The following is a 16,124-nucleotide window of genomic DNA, read 5'->3' on the forward strand; positions in this document are numbered from 1 at the left end:
ACCGGATATTAGAGACACTGGAGTTAAGAGAGGTCGTTTCCTGGATATTAGAAACATGTTAAATTATCCGCCTCTGAGGAACTGGGAGTCATGTTCAGATACCTCCCCTCTGAACTGTTGCTTCGATTACACGAAGGATTTATTCGTCCTTGTGTGGAGTATTGTTCTTATAACTGGAGGAGAGGCTCTTATTCTTACCTGCTGACTGCACAGAGTCGAGTCTAAGATAATCCGACTCTTCGACTCTCCCAGCCTGACCTCAAAACTTTGCTCCCTCGTTATTATGATGTAGTATTGTTTCAGCTTCCTTCTCAGGTAGATATTAGTCTGTTTCTGTTCCCGGGAAGTGGCTCCCTGTATGTCCCAGTCATTAGTTAGGCTAGACCACGTAATGGTACTCGGCAGGCTAATGAATCGGATGATGACTGTGTGGCCAACGACAGCTTAAAAGTGGGCCCGCGTGATGTCTGTCTCTTTTCTTCCACCGCTCAGCTTTGGAACTCTCTCTCTCTCTCTCTCTCTCTCTCTCTCTCTCTCTCTCTCTACTAACAGCTATAAACTTCCTTTTTTTTTTTCAGGTCGGGTTTTCCATTTCCTTCAGGACTCTTAGAGTGGTTTCTCTTTTATCTCCTTACTCTCCTACCTCATACATCATTTCAAGCTTGGACTTAACGAGAACTTTTGTCCATAACCACCATCATCGGCACGAGAAGGAGAAAAATAAATCACAGTGTGTGGGACACTAGCTAACCTAAATAACAATAGATGACGTATTCCTTCTTGGCCATAAGAAATGATGAACCTCTGTTCCCGGATACCTGATAGAAACACACTAACATCCAGTGCAAAGATGACTTAAGAGCTTCAGATGAAAACCTGAAACACGGTGGTCAGGATGTGATGGTTGGAATGCGATGTTGTGGTCAGGATGTGATGGTTGGAATGCGATGTTGTGCTCAGGATGTGATGGTTGGAATGCGACGTTGTGGTCAGGATGTGATGGTCGGAATGCGACGTTGTGGTCAGGATGTGATGGTCGGAATGCGACGTTGTGGTCAGGATGTGATGGTTGGAATGCAATGTTTCAGTTACTATGGCTTTGGATACAACGGTTTGGATGTGTCGGTCAGGATTGATGGTCAGAACGTGATAGGCAGGACTAGTCAGTTCGCGACAGCTGTGATTAATAGCAAGAATACGCGGTCAGGATCTAGCAGGCGGCTCTGGTGGCCAGGAGGTGGCATTCACGTACGTCGAATGGTCGGCAGTCATTGTCAGAATGTAATGTCTCGGTCATGTTGATGAATATATCATACATGATAATGGTGGTGGTGGTGGTGGTAAGGGCGTGTTTATTATGTAGGAAAGTTCAGAAAGCGTCTTTTTTTTAGGGAAAAAAAAAAAATGTCATGAGGTGAATACAGAGTAAGTTGCAGGTCCATTGTATGCCTCAATCATCTATTGGAGGTTCGTGAAACAGAACGCAGGAGAGTTGATTCATGGTATGGATGTCGAGTTGTGAAGCTGATTACGGTTGGGAAGTGGGCTTTTAAGGAAGCTAGGAAGAGAAGAAGAACAACAGAGCTCTCCTCCCTCGTCCTCTCCTTCTTCACCCTGAGAGGGTCAGCTCCTGTGAGCACGACTTCACCCTGAGAGGGTCAGCTCCTGTGAGCACGACAAGTGCGCATGTGCCAACATCATTGTCTCGATAATTTGAAACTGTTAACGATGATGTCACACAAGAGATTATGGGTATGACGTCATAAATTCGTTCTCTATGAATGAAGTTTTCTCCTTTGGTTTCGTTAATCTATCACCTCGTTAACCCCCACTCCCAGTGCTGTGGGATAGGCAAAACATTACAGGCGCCCGACAAACTTGGGCCTATGAGATTATTTAGATACAGGCAGAAGGAACGAACTCATCAGACCACAGACCCAGGAACCCAGGAACCTCAACAAATGTATAGTCTCCCCTACCGTCTAGCTGAGACTAAATAGAAAATGGGAATATTGTTTTGACAGGCTGGCTGGGTTGTTGGGCTTTGAGACAATCAGCTTCCAGGGTCATCCAGGCCGTCAAGGTCACCGTGCCAGAAGAAATCTTTAACTCCACCTTCAGGTATTGGAAGGACAGACGCTCTCGCTGTGTATGTGGTCCATCTGCGGGCTGCGGCACCAGCATCGTAGGTCTCTGAGGCCGGCGGACCCCAACGACACTGTGGGTGGCTGATGGCCACAACCCATCGGACAAAAACAGATCTGCAGTCAGGATGAACTTGTGACCCCGTTGTCATGCAAGCCATGGTTGCCTGGATTGCATGGTGGCGCTGATATCTCTCTCTCGCTCTAAGGGGAAAGTGACACCGTGAAAATCAAGAATACATATTCATAATAGCAACGCCTCATTACCCTGAACTCACACCGGACGAATATCCATAAGAATAAAACCTCATGACCATGTGGAAAGACTTTGGTAAGGTATGAATACATGTAAAGTTTTACTTTTTTATGCTAATCTACCGATGCCCGCGAATCCTTACGGGGCAGGGGCAAGTTAACAGGTATTCACTGCTTCATGAAAGTAGAGGGCAAAGTATCGGTTGTACTTTCACTTACGTCACTAGTCGACACCTATATGCAAAGCATGTATGAAAATTGTCTGTATATTTAGTTCTTTACTATAGTTTATCTGAAGTCCTGGGCTAACGTGCCTCACTATCTTTTTCAGGTAGATGATATGCTTAAAAACAAAAAGTTGCACGATGATGTTTCGTTGCAAAACCTAGATCACATTACAGTATTCTCTTCATCAAGTGTCTCAGAAACGGAAGTTTTTCTTTGGTGTGTATTACTGCTTGTTATTAGTTTCAACTATTCTCATTTTAGTGCTTACGTAATCCAAAGCCATATCAATGTTCCATTTTATCTGGAACACCTTCATGTGTTTAGAATAATTCGGAGATCTCATATATTTTCACAATGTATATATCACATGTACTAAACTACAGATACGATGAGATCTGAGTTGAAACCTAAAGTCTTCACTAGATATTAAGATAGTTTAAGACGTGTAATTCACAAGTAAGCTATGAAGAAAAGAAATTTAGATTCAACATTTATTCCTTCCAGTTAGTTGTAAAGTACTTGTTGATCTAGAAATAAAAGTTAAACAAAATATATGTATATGATATGAACAACACGAGTTCAAATGGATTGATTGTATGGTATGAAGCTAGAGTTACATCACATATCTCTAAGCGAATCAACGTCTACATTGCAATAATGACAATGCCTTTGTACAACAATTTGATTAGGTTCAGGTGAAAAATCATAGATGTTATTACTTGTACCAAAATGATAAACAAACTGGCCACAGACGGATTACGCCGAATTTCATTATATAAGATATACATTGTTTTCAGTAAATACATTTCACACTGATTATCTAACATCCTCAGAGGTGACTTTGTCTCATATTTTATGTTCAGTTATGCATCAAGCGGTGATTCTTTATTATGTTCACATTAAGAGAAAATGGTATAAGTCGGGGAGACAACCCTATTTATTTTTTCCAAGAAATCCAATGATCTTAACACATCCACAAAAAAAGAAGCCAGGCAGCCACACGTTCTAAAGACATTGAGCGAAACAAAACCAGAATCCATGCAGGCAATCCGACATCTTTTTTCCCGGTGAAATGACATCTGGGTTTCAGAATCTGACCCCGACGAGCTGCTGCTGCTGCTGCAGTCTGGTGGGAAGAGAGTCAGACATGATGATGGCGAGGTCATCGTCCACACTACACTGCCACATGGCCACCCCTTTTAGAGTTTTTTCTTCTCTTTCTTTCTTTTATTATGTTGAATACCCTCTGGTGCAATGTCCATGTTTCATGATATCCGGAAAACTTTGTTAGTATTTCATGATAAGAGTTTTTGAAATTTTTGATCATGTTTCTTAGTATTTATCTTACATGTTGGATAGAGGTCATAGGGTATTTGTGTTATCTTGTTTAGTCATCCAGATTATATTGTGGAGACGATGGCCTCAGATTGCTTGTGGCATAATATCAAGAATTTTTTATATTGTGTAACTTGATATCCACTTTTCCTCGTAGTCTGTGGCCCTGTATGAAAAATTCTTGTTTATTTTTAGCCGTATATCAAAATCTCTTCATAGTCTGTGGCCTGATAAGAAATTTTCATACTTGTAGTATGGTAGAAACTTTTCTTTATAGATTGTAGCTTTATATCAATAATTCTTACAAGCGTGTAACCTCATCAGTTCTCGATGGTTTGTGACCTGATGTTATCATTTGATAGTTTTTGGCTGATTTCAACAATTTCTTCATACTTTGAACCCTGAAGCCAATAACTTTTGATAGTTTGATTCAAAAGGTCTTGATACTCTGTAGCCTGATAGCAATATATGCTGATAGCTTGTGGTTGAGTTTCACCGTTAAGTGATAACTATGTGTTGAAGATTGTTTCTATGCTGATGATAATCTGCTAATATTCATATTGTAGAAACTTTTAGTGGTTTCAGTGGTTTTCAGTGGTTTCGAAAATGTATCTTTTTCTTTAATTTGTCTTTTTACTGTATCTTTTTCTTTACATCTGGAGATGAGCCATTCTTATGTCATCATGATGGATTATGTCAGGGGGAACCCAGATGTAGAGTTCACAGTTTGGGTCATTAAGTCTCTCTCTCTCTCTCTCTCTCTCTCTCTCTCTCTCTCTCTCTCTCTCTCTCTCTCTCTCTCTCTCTCTCTCTCTCTCTCTCTCTCTCTCTAAGTAAATAAATGAATAGATAAATAGGATGCTTACAGGAAGGAAGAAGAGGTGGAACAGGGAAGTGAACACTATGAAATGGAGAAGATTGAGGTATGTACTGGTGTATAAATTATTTTTATGCATATGAGTGTATATATACTCGGCAGATTAAGAGCGTGCATGTAGTTATATCTTTTTTTCTTTATTAGGAGATTCAGTAAGCTAAGTGTTGTTCATTGCATACATGGATAGGCAAATGGAATCGCTCTGCATGTCATATCGTTTCAAGGAAGCCAAGTGTGCTCATGTTCGTACTGTTTTTGGGATCTCGGATTTGTCTGTAGTTTGTACCATCGTTGTCCCTTGATTTCTGCCATACTTTTTGGTTTGTTTCTCTTACGTATGAACCGGCTCATTTAATCTTTCAGCGTTCGTGCTGTTCTACGGTGAGCTTTTAATGGAAGGGTATTTTACGTTTATGACGAATCGTACAGCCATATTTTGTATCCTCTGTACCTTCGTCATACGTGATTTGGAGGAATGTTGGTATATGTGAGCAGGTTAGGACAGATATTATTATGTAATTTTTGGCTCTGTGGAAGCTGCCAGGTTCTGTACAGACTGGTCAGAGCTGCTTTCTTTGTGCGGATCTCTTGTTGACATGATGTTAGTGTGTAACCCAGCAGTGGTGTCTCCATTGTTCTCTTTCATCTACTTAAATGGCTTGCCGGAAGGACTGAACTCGTATCTTGATTTGTTTTTGACTGAAGCGTAAGTCATGGAGGAAATAAAGACTGTGGAGGATTGCATCAACTCAGAGGGGATCTTAGATAAACTAAAGTTAGTTTGATATATGGTGGATGAAATTCACTTCGAATAAATGCAAATTACTGAACATGAGCCATGGTGAAAGGCCTCGATATGCGTCTTTTGTAGCAGGAGACAATCTGCAGGAATCCATGTGTGAAAGAGACTTGGGAATGGAAACTGTACCTAACTTGTCTCCAGAGTGCCACTGTAGCAAAATCATAAAAGGAACAAAATGACTGCTAGGAAATATCATAATCGTATTCATTTATATGGATAAGGAAATATTCAACAAACTGTTCACATCTTATATTAGCAATAAACTGTTCACATCGTACATTAGTCCAAAATATAAACATCCTGGTAAGTTCGGTCACCGTACTTATAAAAGTACAAAAGACGAACTGGAGTTAAGGCCAGGACAACAAAAATGGTGCCAGAGTTAAGAGCCGAGTTATATTGAGAGTTTAGAATCTATTATTTTGTCCACCAAGAAAAAACTAAAAGAGCAAGAGTGACTTGATCATCGCCTTTGTTTATCAACCTGTCTGATGATATCGACAGTGTCTTCGAACACACTCGACCTATTTTGCTAACTTCTGAGCCATCCCATCATACATATATTGAGTCTGCTCTCTTAGATTTGGGTTCACCGACCACAGTCTCATCTCTGTCACTGCCAACAGGACATCACCTCTCACTTTAGCCACCTTCAAACGCTAACTCGGGAACTTTTGAGACAACCTCTGTTGTCGCCTTTGAGAAGCTTTTACACTGCTTTTCAGGGAACTATCGCTGCTTCACCGGCCGGGATGCCTAATGTTGTGATGGAGTCCCACGTCCCCATCTACCAAATCTTTATCCCACCAGTCATGGTTTGACCGCTCTTGCTCATGTGCCTGTTTGCATCAGGGATAGTGTTTTTCGGGCTATAAATTTTTTCCCTTCTAATGAGTTTCACTCTTCCGTCTTTTATGCTTGCAATCAATTCATAGCTGTTACTCTTAGAGTCAAGTATCCTTTCATACAATGCGGTGATCTGACTTCTTCTTCTTCTACAGGTGAATTATTCTGAATCCTTAACAAAGGCATTTCCAACAGATCTTGTACGTCAATGTTTCCCCCTGCCTTTCGACCTTCATTGGTAGCTAATTGCTACCGACGAAGCCGCTCTTTCCTGCGCCTCACTCCGACTCCGATTTGGATGATTCCATATCTAGTCCTTCTACACAGTCTCCGCCCACTGAAGCTATGCTTCAACTATATAACCCTGGCGTAGGGTCTTCCAAGTTATTCTCCCAGCTACATGTTAGCAAGATGTATGGTCCAAATGTCATACCTCCTCTTATTTCACAGGGGCGTGCCTCCGAGCTAACTCAAATCCTTGTTGGACTGCTTAAATCTTTCTCTTAAAACCCTGACGTCCCCAACTTCATGGAAGCTTGCCTTGGTGCAGCCCTTCCCTAAAAAAATGGAATCCTCCTAACCCCTCCACTTATCGCCCCATTGCTCTGACTTTAGCTCTTTCCAGGGTTTATAAGATTCATCTTAACTCACACTCTCTTAAACATTTAGTATCCCATTCCGTTCTTTCTGCTTACCAATACTACTTTGCAGTGCAGGGTTTACTGGTGACCTTCTCTGCCATGTGACTCATCTCTGGTCCTCCTTCCTCAGGGGTTTTGATGAATCTCCTGTCGAAGTCCTCGACATCCCAGAAGCATTTGACCGGATGAGGCTGAAGTCTTTGCTCTCTAGACTTTTCCTTTAGCTTTTATGCTTCTCTCCGTTCACTGTTGCTTCCCCCTGTGAGTGATCCATTCCGGTAGTCGCTGATGGAAAGATTTGTCACTCTTGTCGCATCAGCAATGCTGTCCCTCAAGTGATACTGCAGTGAGCGAGAACACCAACAGAAAATGAATCATTTTGTCTGAAAGAAACATTCACTAAAAGAGGTGGGGGCCGCACCCGAGTGCAAAGGTTACCTATCTATACCCATACGAATTACCACAAGATGGTAATCTTCTTAAATGGAGAAGAATGCAAACAGCAACAGACCACTGGGTCATTTCAAGGCTACATACGAGAGCCTATAAATGATCTTCGTGTGGCAAAAAGAGACAACCTGTCAAATGGCTTAACACACACACACACACACACACACATACACACACACACGTCAACAAAGATGAACCGAAACTTCGTTTCTCAGTACATTTCACTGTCCCGTGATTCGGTTATATTCCCGATCTCATTCGCGGTTTTTTGCTGTCGGTCGAAGAGGTCGGCGCACTCGGCCGAGCGGGACGGGTGATGCTGGCCTGTCCCTCCCGCCCTGACCACCCAGCCTCTGAGAGGAGGAGCCGGGGGCGAGGCAGGTGTACCAACCAGCAGGCATATGACCTACCCCGAGAGACGTCTCGTTCTTGACGTGTAAACATGTGATTTTGAACAATCACATGTTTACCAAATGGCGTCCTAGCTTCGTCTCTTCGATGTATATCAACTGTGTATCTCTTGCGTCTCCCCTGATGATGTGATTATTACACGAAAGTGCACTTGGGAACTTTTCGTGTTTCATTTTCCCCGTAGACACATAAGAGTATATATATATATATATATATATATATATATATATATATATATATATATATATATATATATATATATATATATTCTTTTTCTTATACACATGTACATACACACATCCACACACGCAAATATACATACCTACACAGCTTTCCATGGTTTACCCCAGACGCTTCACATGCCTTGATTCACTCCACTGACAGCACGTCAACCCCTGTATACCACATCGCTCCAATTCACTCTATTCCTTGCCCTCCTTTCACCCTCCTGCATGTTCAGGCCCCGATCACACAAAATCTTTTTCACTCCATCTTTCCACCTCCAATTTGGTCTCCCTCTTCTCCTCGTTCCCTCCACCTCCGACACATATATCCTCTTGGTCAATCTTTCCTCACTCATTCTCTCCATGTGCCCAAACCATTTCAAAACACCCTCTTCTGCTCTCTCAACCACGCTCTTTTTATTTCCACACATCTCTCTTACCCTTACGTTACTTACTCGATCAAACCACCTCACACCACACATTGTCCTCAAACATCTCATTTCCAGCACATCCATCCTCCTGCGCACAACTCTATCCATAGCCCACGCCTCGCAACCATACAACATTGTTGGAACCACTATTCCTTCAAACATACCCATTTTTGCTTTCCGAGATAATGTTCTCGACTTCCACACATTTTTCAAGGCTCCCAAAATTTTCGCCCCCTCCCCCACCCTATGATCCACTTCCGCTTCCATGGTTCCATCCGCTGACAGATCCACTCCCAGATATCTAAAACACTTCACTTCCTCCAGTTTTTCTCCATTCAAACTCACCTCCCAATTGACTTGACCCTCAACCCTACTGTACCTAATAACCTTGCTCTTATTCACATTTACTCTTAACTTTCTTCTTCCACACACTTTACCAAACTCAGTCACCAGCTTCTGCAGTTTCTCACATGAATCAGCCACCAGCGCTGTATCATCAGCGAACAACAACTGACTCACTTCCCAAGTTCTCTCATCCCCAACAGACTTCATACTTGCCCCTCTTTCCAGGACTCTTGCATTTACCTCCCTAACAACCCCATCCATAAACAAATTAAACAACCATGGAGACATCACACACCCCTGCCGCAAACCTACATTCACTGAGAACCAATCACTTTCCTCTCTTCCTACACGTACACATGCCTTACATCCTCGATAAAAACTTTTCACTGCTTCTAACAACTTGCCTCCCACACCATATATTCTTAATACCTTCCACAGAGCATCTCTATCAACTCTATCATATGCCTTCTCCAGATCCATAAATGCTACATACAAATCCATTTGCTTTTCTAAGTATTTCTCACATACATTCTTCAAAGCAAACACCTGATCCACACATCCTCTACCACTTCTGAAACCGCACTGCTCTTCCCCAATCTGATGCTCTGTACATGCCTTCACCCTCTCAATCAATACCCTCCCATATAATTTACCAGGAATACTCAACAAACTTATACCTCTGTAATTTGAGCACTCACTCTTATCCCCTTTGCCTTTGTACAATGGCACTATGCACGCATTCCGCCAATCCTCAGGCACCTCACCATGAGTCATACATACATTAAATAACCTTACCAACCAGTCAACAATACAGTCACCCCCTTTTTTAATAAATTCCACTGCAATACCATCCAAACCTGCTGCCTTGCCGGCTTTCATCTTCCGCAAAGCTTTTACTACCTCTTCTCTGTTTACCAAATCATTTTCCCTAACCCTCTCACTTTGCACACCACCTCGACCAAAACACCCTATATCTGCCACTCTGTCATCAGACACATTCAACAAACCTTCAAAATACTCATTCCATCTCCTCACATCACCACTACTTGTTATCACCTCCCCATTTACGCCCTTCACTGAAGTTCCCATTTGCTCCCTTGTCTTACGCACCCTATTTACCTCCTTCCAGAACATCTTTTTATTCTCCCTAAAATTTACTGATAGTCTCTTACCCCAACTCTCATTTGCCCTTTTTTTCACCTCTTGCACCTTTCTCTTGACCTCCTGTCTCTTTCTTTTATACATCTCCCACAGAATTTCATTTTTTCCCTGCAAAAATCGTCCATACTATTCGACATTTCCCGCGTTAGCTAGGTAGCGTTAAGAACAGAGGACTGAGCCTTTGAGGGAATATCCCCACCTGGCCCCCTCCTCTGTTCCTTCTTTTGGAAAACTAAAATCGAGAGGGGAGGATTTCCAGCCCCCCCCCCCCCCCCCTTCCCTTTTAGTCGCCTTCTACGACACGCAGGGAATACATGGAAAGTATTCTTTCTCCCCTATCCCCAGGGATATGTATACATATCCTCCTCCTTTAGGGACGACCCAGACATTGGCCATACCCTAGGCCAATGTCCATAGTCTCCTCTGACTGACGTACTTTTAACTAGTGACAGTCTCTCTCCTACCTTGGCCAGTGTCACCAGCCCCTCCTGACTGCCGTACCCTTGACCAGTGTCGGCATCCTCTCCTCCCAGATGACAGCAACAACATACCATCGTCTGAACCTGACCACAAGACATGTCTGCAGAATCCCCGTCCCAAACGAAATTTTGTCGTCTCACTCTGCCTCCGACCTTCTCACTATGTACTGACCTGACCAAGGTTATTATTATTATCATTATTATTGTAATCATTATTATCATTATTATCATTATTATCATCATTGCTGTTATTATTACTATCATTATTATTGTTATTATCATTATTATCATTATCATTATTATTATAATGATTATCATTATTATCAATATCATCAATGTTATCATTATTGCTATTATCATTATTTCTATCATTATTATCATTATTATTATTGTTATTGTTATTATTATTATCATTTTCATCATTATTATCATTACTTATCAATACTGATATCTTTTTTATTTATACTTCGCCGTACCCCGCGTTAGCAAGGTAGCGCCAGTATCGGACGAAGAAAGTCCGCATTCGCTCGCACCCATTCTGTAGCTCTCATGTGCAGTGCACCAAAACCGCAACTCCCTATCCACAGCCAGGCCCAACAAAACTTTTCATTGTCTGCCCCGGACGCTTCCCATGCCATGGTTCAGTCCACTGACAACACGTCGACCCCCGTATACCATTTCACTCTAACCCATGCACGCCTTTCACCCTTCTCCATGTTCAGGCCCCATGACTTACAATCGTCTTCACTCACTTCTTCCATATCCAATTTAGTCCCCCTCCCCCTTTCTCCTTATCCCAATTACTTTATCACATATTTATCTTCTACGTTAGCATGTACTCACTAATTCTGTCCTTTTATTCAAACCATTTCAGCACACCCTCTTTGGCTCTCTCAATCACACCCTTTTTATCACCACACCTCTCTCTTACCCTTCTATTACTTACATGGGATGCTATCTCAACCCATATATCATCTTCAAACATCTCAGACCCAAAACATACACCCTCCTCGGCGCATCCTCATCTAAAGCCAATGTCTTGCACCCACACAACATCGTTGGCATTATTACACATGCCTTCAAACATATCCATTTTCGTAATCCTAGATAGCAACCTCTATCTCCACACATTCTTCAATGCTCCCAGGACCCCATGTGATTCATGTCAGTTTCCATTGTTCCATTCCCTACGAATGTAACACACCGCAACTAATCTGTCTCCCTTCGTTACTCAATATAATAACCTTGCTTTTATTCACATTTACTCTCACCTTCCTCCTTTGACACACACACACACACTCAAATTCAGTCACCAGCTTCTGCAATTTCTCACTCGAATCTGCCACCAGTGCTGTGCGGTCAGCAAACAACAACAACAGACTCGCTCACCAAGCACATCCCCACCCTTTACAGGATGCATCCTCGCCCCGGTATACAAGACTCTTCCATTTACCTCCCATACCACCCCATCCATAAACAAATTCGACAACCATGGTGATATCGAGCATCCCCCGCCTCCAGGCCAACCTTCACCCGAAACTACATACCCTCATCTCCTCTCCTACTCGCACACACACCTTACCCCGTTGATGAAAACTTGTCACTGCCTCAAGCAGCTTTCCACCTATACCATATGTCAGCAAGCTCTCCCATAAAGCATTTCGGTCAATGGTCACGAGATAGAGGAGGTACACTGTATCCGGGCAACCAGGGATTATTGGATCTGTGTGTGTGTGTGTGTGTGTGTGTGGGTGGGGGGCTGTTGCATGCTCAGTGAAGAATGATAGATGAGTATATCAATGACCAAATGATAAGTACGACTTATTGAGTTTGTAGTATAAAAAAGGGAAAAATCTCTCCCCCAAAATAACGTACATATGCTGCTCTATCTTCCGAATATCACTACTACAAGTAGTCGGGAACTGCGGCACATTAGCATGGCCGAAGAACCCACCTTGGGAGAAAGTCTTCCGCAGATAGTCGTCTGCATGTTTACCCCGGCAAGGTACCCGTACATTCTCATAAATCCACTTTTGCCCAGTCCCGATAATACACCTTTGGTAGATCCTTAAGATACGCTTCTTCCCTGTCACTTTAATGCGCTTCTTTTGAGCCCCTAAACTTAACTTTTTTTTTTATGTTCGAGGCTCCAGTTACCGACAGAAGTTCACACCAAGGGCAGACCATAAGTGAGCTGTGAGGTGGGTTAATGAAAGGGAGACATAAGTAAAGAGAACGTTCTTCTTAGAAACAAAAAAAACTGCCTCTTAAAAGGGTTCAGGTCATAGTTTCTAGGGAATTCATCAGTAATCCAAAAATTTGACGTGTATATAATCCACACAGTAATCATGTGCCTTCCTTAAATTGCGCAAATTTCTTAACAACGCGATCCTTTAATTTCCATACTGATTATTCTTAAAAGTATGTTACCGGTAACCCATCCTCGTGGAAGTACCCCACCCCCACTATCACGTCATAGCCCTTTCCCACAAAGGGTCGCTCCTGAGTCCTGCAGGTGAGCGAACACCGTCCGGGCGAAGAGGACTGCACCCGTGTGTGTACCGTTTTGATTGCGCGACCGCAGACGAGCGACGCTGCAGGACAAACATGGCCAGACGAGGAGGCGCAGCCTTACTAGACGTGTCGAAGAAGCCTCCTGCCCACATGGTTTTAGCAAGGTCACTTGACTGGCAAGTTGTGTATTTGCTCCCGATCTTGTTAGAATTACTTAGCATTAGTGGAAAAAAAATGACTGCAAATGCAACTAAATGACAGAAGTACTGTGTTTTCAATGAGTTGTTTTAAGATCTTGCGTATATAAGATCAGTTCTAGCAATCAGTTTTGACTAAGCAATGTGAACAGACAGTTTTAACTGGTCAAATGACGATTTTGAGTGATTATTGTTTCGTTCTCACGGAACAAAAACTGATATTATTTCTCGTCATCGTCAACCGCGAGCAATTCCTTCTGGCATCTCGGCCGGGCACCAGAAGGATTATGGCTGGGGGTGTGGCAAGTCCAACTTTAATGTTTTATAAAGTTTTCTATTTTTTCAGGTAGCAGGAGAGATCTACTCAACGAACGCTTCAATGCAAATTGTTTACAACACTAACATGAGTATTATTGAATTCTACTGTAAGAATGTGGACACACACATTCCCCTACAAGACATTTCGTACACGGGTCACACAAGGCATTATTGTCACCACTTTCTTTTTCATCCTCTAAGTGTTCAACCTCCGAGAACGAGTTAGGGTTCAGTGCTATAGTTAGGGTTGAACCCTAGCCTAGCCACACATCAGGTAGTAAGAATCTACTTCCAGTTATTTGACTTTGATGAATGTATCCAGCATAATCTTTGTTTTGTTTTACTGCAACCTCTTATAGGTTTCCGTTGTGCGTGTCCTTTAAATTACCGGTGGTCCAACAGATATCCAGGTTAACTCGGGTTTCCAGGGCAACCCAGGGGTTACGATTGTCGAAGGTGTGGGATCGTAACTGCGGGCCGAATCCCACAGTGATTCGTAGATAGTAAAAAGCGGAGAAATCCTCCACATGATCCTTGAGCTGAATGCTACAAGCATCTCTGTTATCATTCTAATATCAACGCAAGTACCAACGTATCAGCACGGGTCAGAATGTTAATGGATTCAGGAACGTTTGTTGATGCGGTCAGAAACGATCTAGTTAATATCCGTCCGAGAGGAATCACAGGGGAACATTCAAAAACACTTGATGATTTTTTTTTTCTTTTAACGTTATCTGAGACAGCACAGGCAACTGAGGCCTTAATCAAAGCCATCTCATCAACGTATAATAGGGGAGAAAGAGTACTTCCCATGTATTCCCTGCGTGTCGTAGAAGGCGACTAAAAGGGAAGGGAGCGGGGGGCTGGAAACCCTCCCCTCTCAGTTTTTTTTTTAATTTTCCAAAACAAGGAAGAGTGAAGGGGGCCAGGTGAGGATATTCCCTCAAAGGTCCAGTCCTCTGTTCTTAACGCTACCTTGCTAGCGCGGGAAATGGCGAACAGTATGAAAGAAAAGAAATATATATATATATATATATATATATATATATATATATATATATATATATATATATATATATATATATATATATATATATATATATATATATATCCTTGCCAGAGCTAGGTACGTACTTTATCGACCATCCCTTAAGGATGGATAAACAGCTGGGTTAACTGTGGGCTGACTGCAGCTGCCAGGATTCGAACATGTGCACTGATGATCCCTTGACGGTTTGTGAATGCCACATGTCAACGCGAAACGCGACACCAAGGAAGTCCAATTTATGTCTATCGCCAGCACTCAATGCGATGATACTGATTATGCTGAGAGGGGCAAAATCACCAGATTTCTTATCACGCCTCACATTTCGGCCCATGCAAGAGCATAATTAAATCATTTCTAAACAGAAACGATCATTTTCCTGATCATTCTGTAAATTATGTAGTTCGAACAGCCAGTCAGCTTCAAATGTTGAAGAGAAAGATGGCCATAAACTCCTAATTGCAACTGAGCCAAAGGAATTACGTTCCGAGAAAGAGATTCAACGTCCAGCAGCAGAAATGAAATTTTGTGTCAATTTCTCGAGAAAGATCACTCGTACAGTGAACCTGGGCGCTCGTTCTTTCAGAGATTGGCATTTCCATGCGTGGTACAATTTGAAACCGTACCTCCTTGCGATTCATTGATCACATGAATCATGATTGAACGATTAAGGTGATTAAATGTCTCCATTATAGAGAAGGATATTTCTTTCTTTCTTTTTCTTTCAAACTATTCGCCATTTCCCGCATTAGCGAGGTAACGTTAAGAACAGAGGAGTGGGCCTTTGAGGAAATATCCTCACCTGGCCCCCTTCTCTGTCCCTTCTTTTGGAGGGAGAAATTGTATAGCATACATCCACAAATGTAAATTATCAGTTTCAAAAATAGCAGTCATGACTGAAAAAGAGGGATCACACAACAACTCGCCATTAAGTTGGATTACTGTCGCTCTCTCTGTGACAACACAGTAAGCAAAATGCGAGGTTAGTGGAAGGGTTTCTGAAAGGACTCATGATCTGAGATCTCTTATAAAGGTGGTACCTCTCGAAATTCGTAGTCCGCCTCACATGAAGGTAGAAGCTACTTTACTGAAGCACACGGACGCTTATGAATGAAAACTTGCTGTGCTGTGTGTATTGCTGTGGTCCGACGGTCAACAGTGTTAAGTGTCATGTCATGCCACGCCGATTCCGTTTCTGATACGTCACCTTCGCTAGGTTTCATGTCATGCAGCGTTGGTACACACACAGTGAACCCCTTCCCACACACACAAAAGACTACACAATCTGTCTCCTGTGAACCCCCTTCCCTTCGCATGACCCAACGCTTGTCTAGTCCTTCAAGGAACCAACATATATATATATATATATATATATATATATATATATATATATATATATAAGATACGGCCTTGTGACCTGT

At 42.3% G+C, this 16,124-nt stretch overlaps 1 protein-coding gene across 1 annotated transcript in view; it reads left to right on the forward strand.

The window, feature by feature from the left end:
* LOC139750755 (dnaJ homolog subfamily C member 27-like) overlaps positions 1–16,124 on the forward strand; it is a 111,943-nt gene that overhangs the window by 43,087 nt on the left and 52,732 nt on the right. The gene's annotated exons all lie outside the window — the stretch shown is intronic.

This window comes from Panulirus ornatus, chromosome 1, assembly GCF_036320965.1.
Source record: "Panulirus ornatus isolate Po-2019 chromosome 1, ASM3632096v1, whole genome shotgun sequence".
Classification (NCBI taxonomy): Eukaryota; Metazoa; Arthropoda; class Malacostraca; order Decapoda; family Palinuridae; genus Panulirus; species Panulirus ornatus.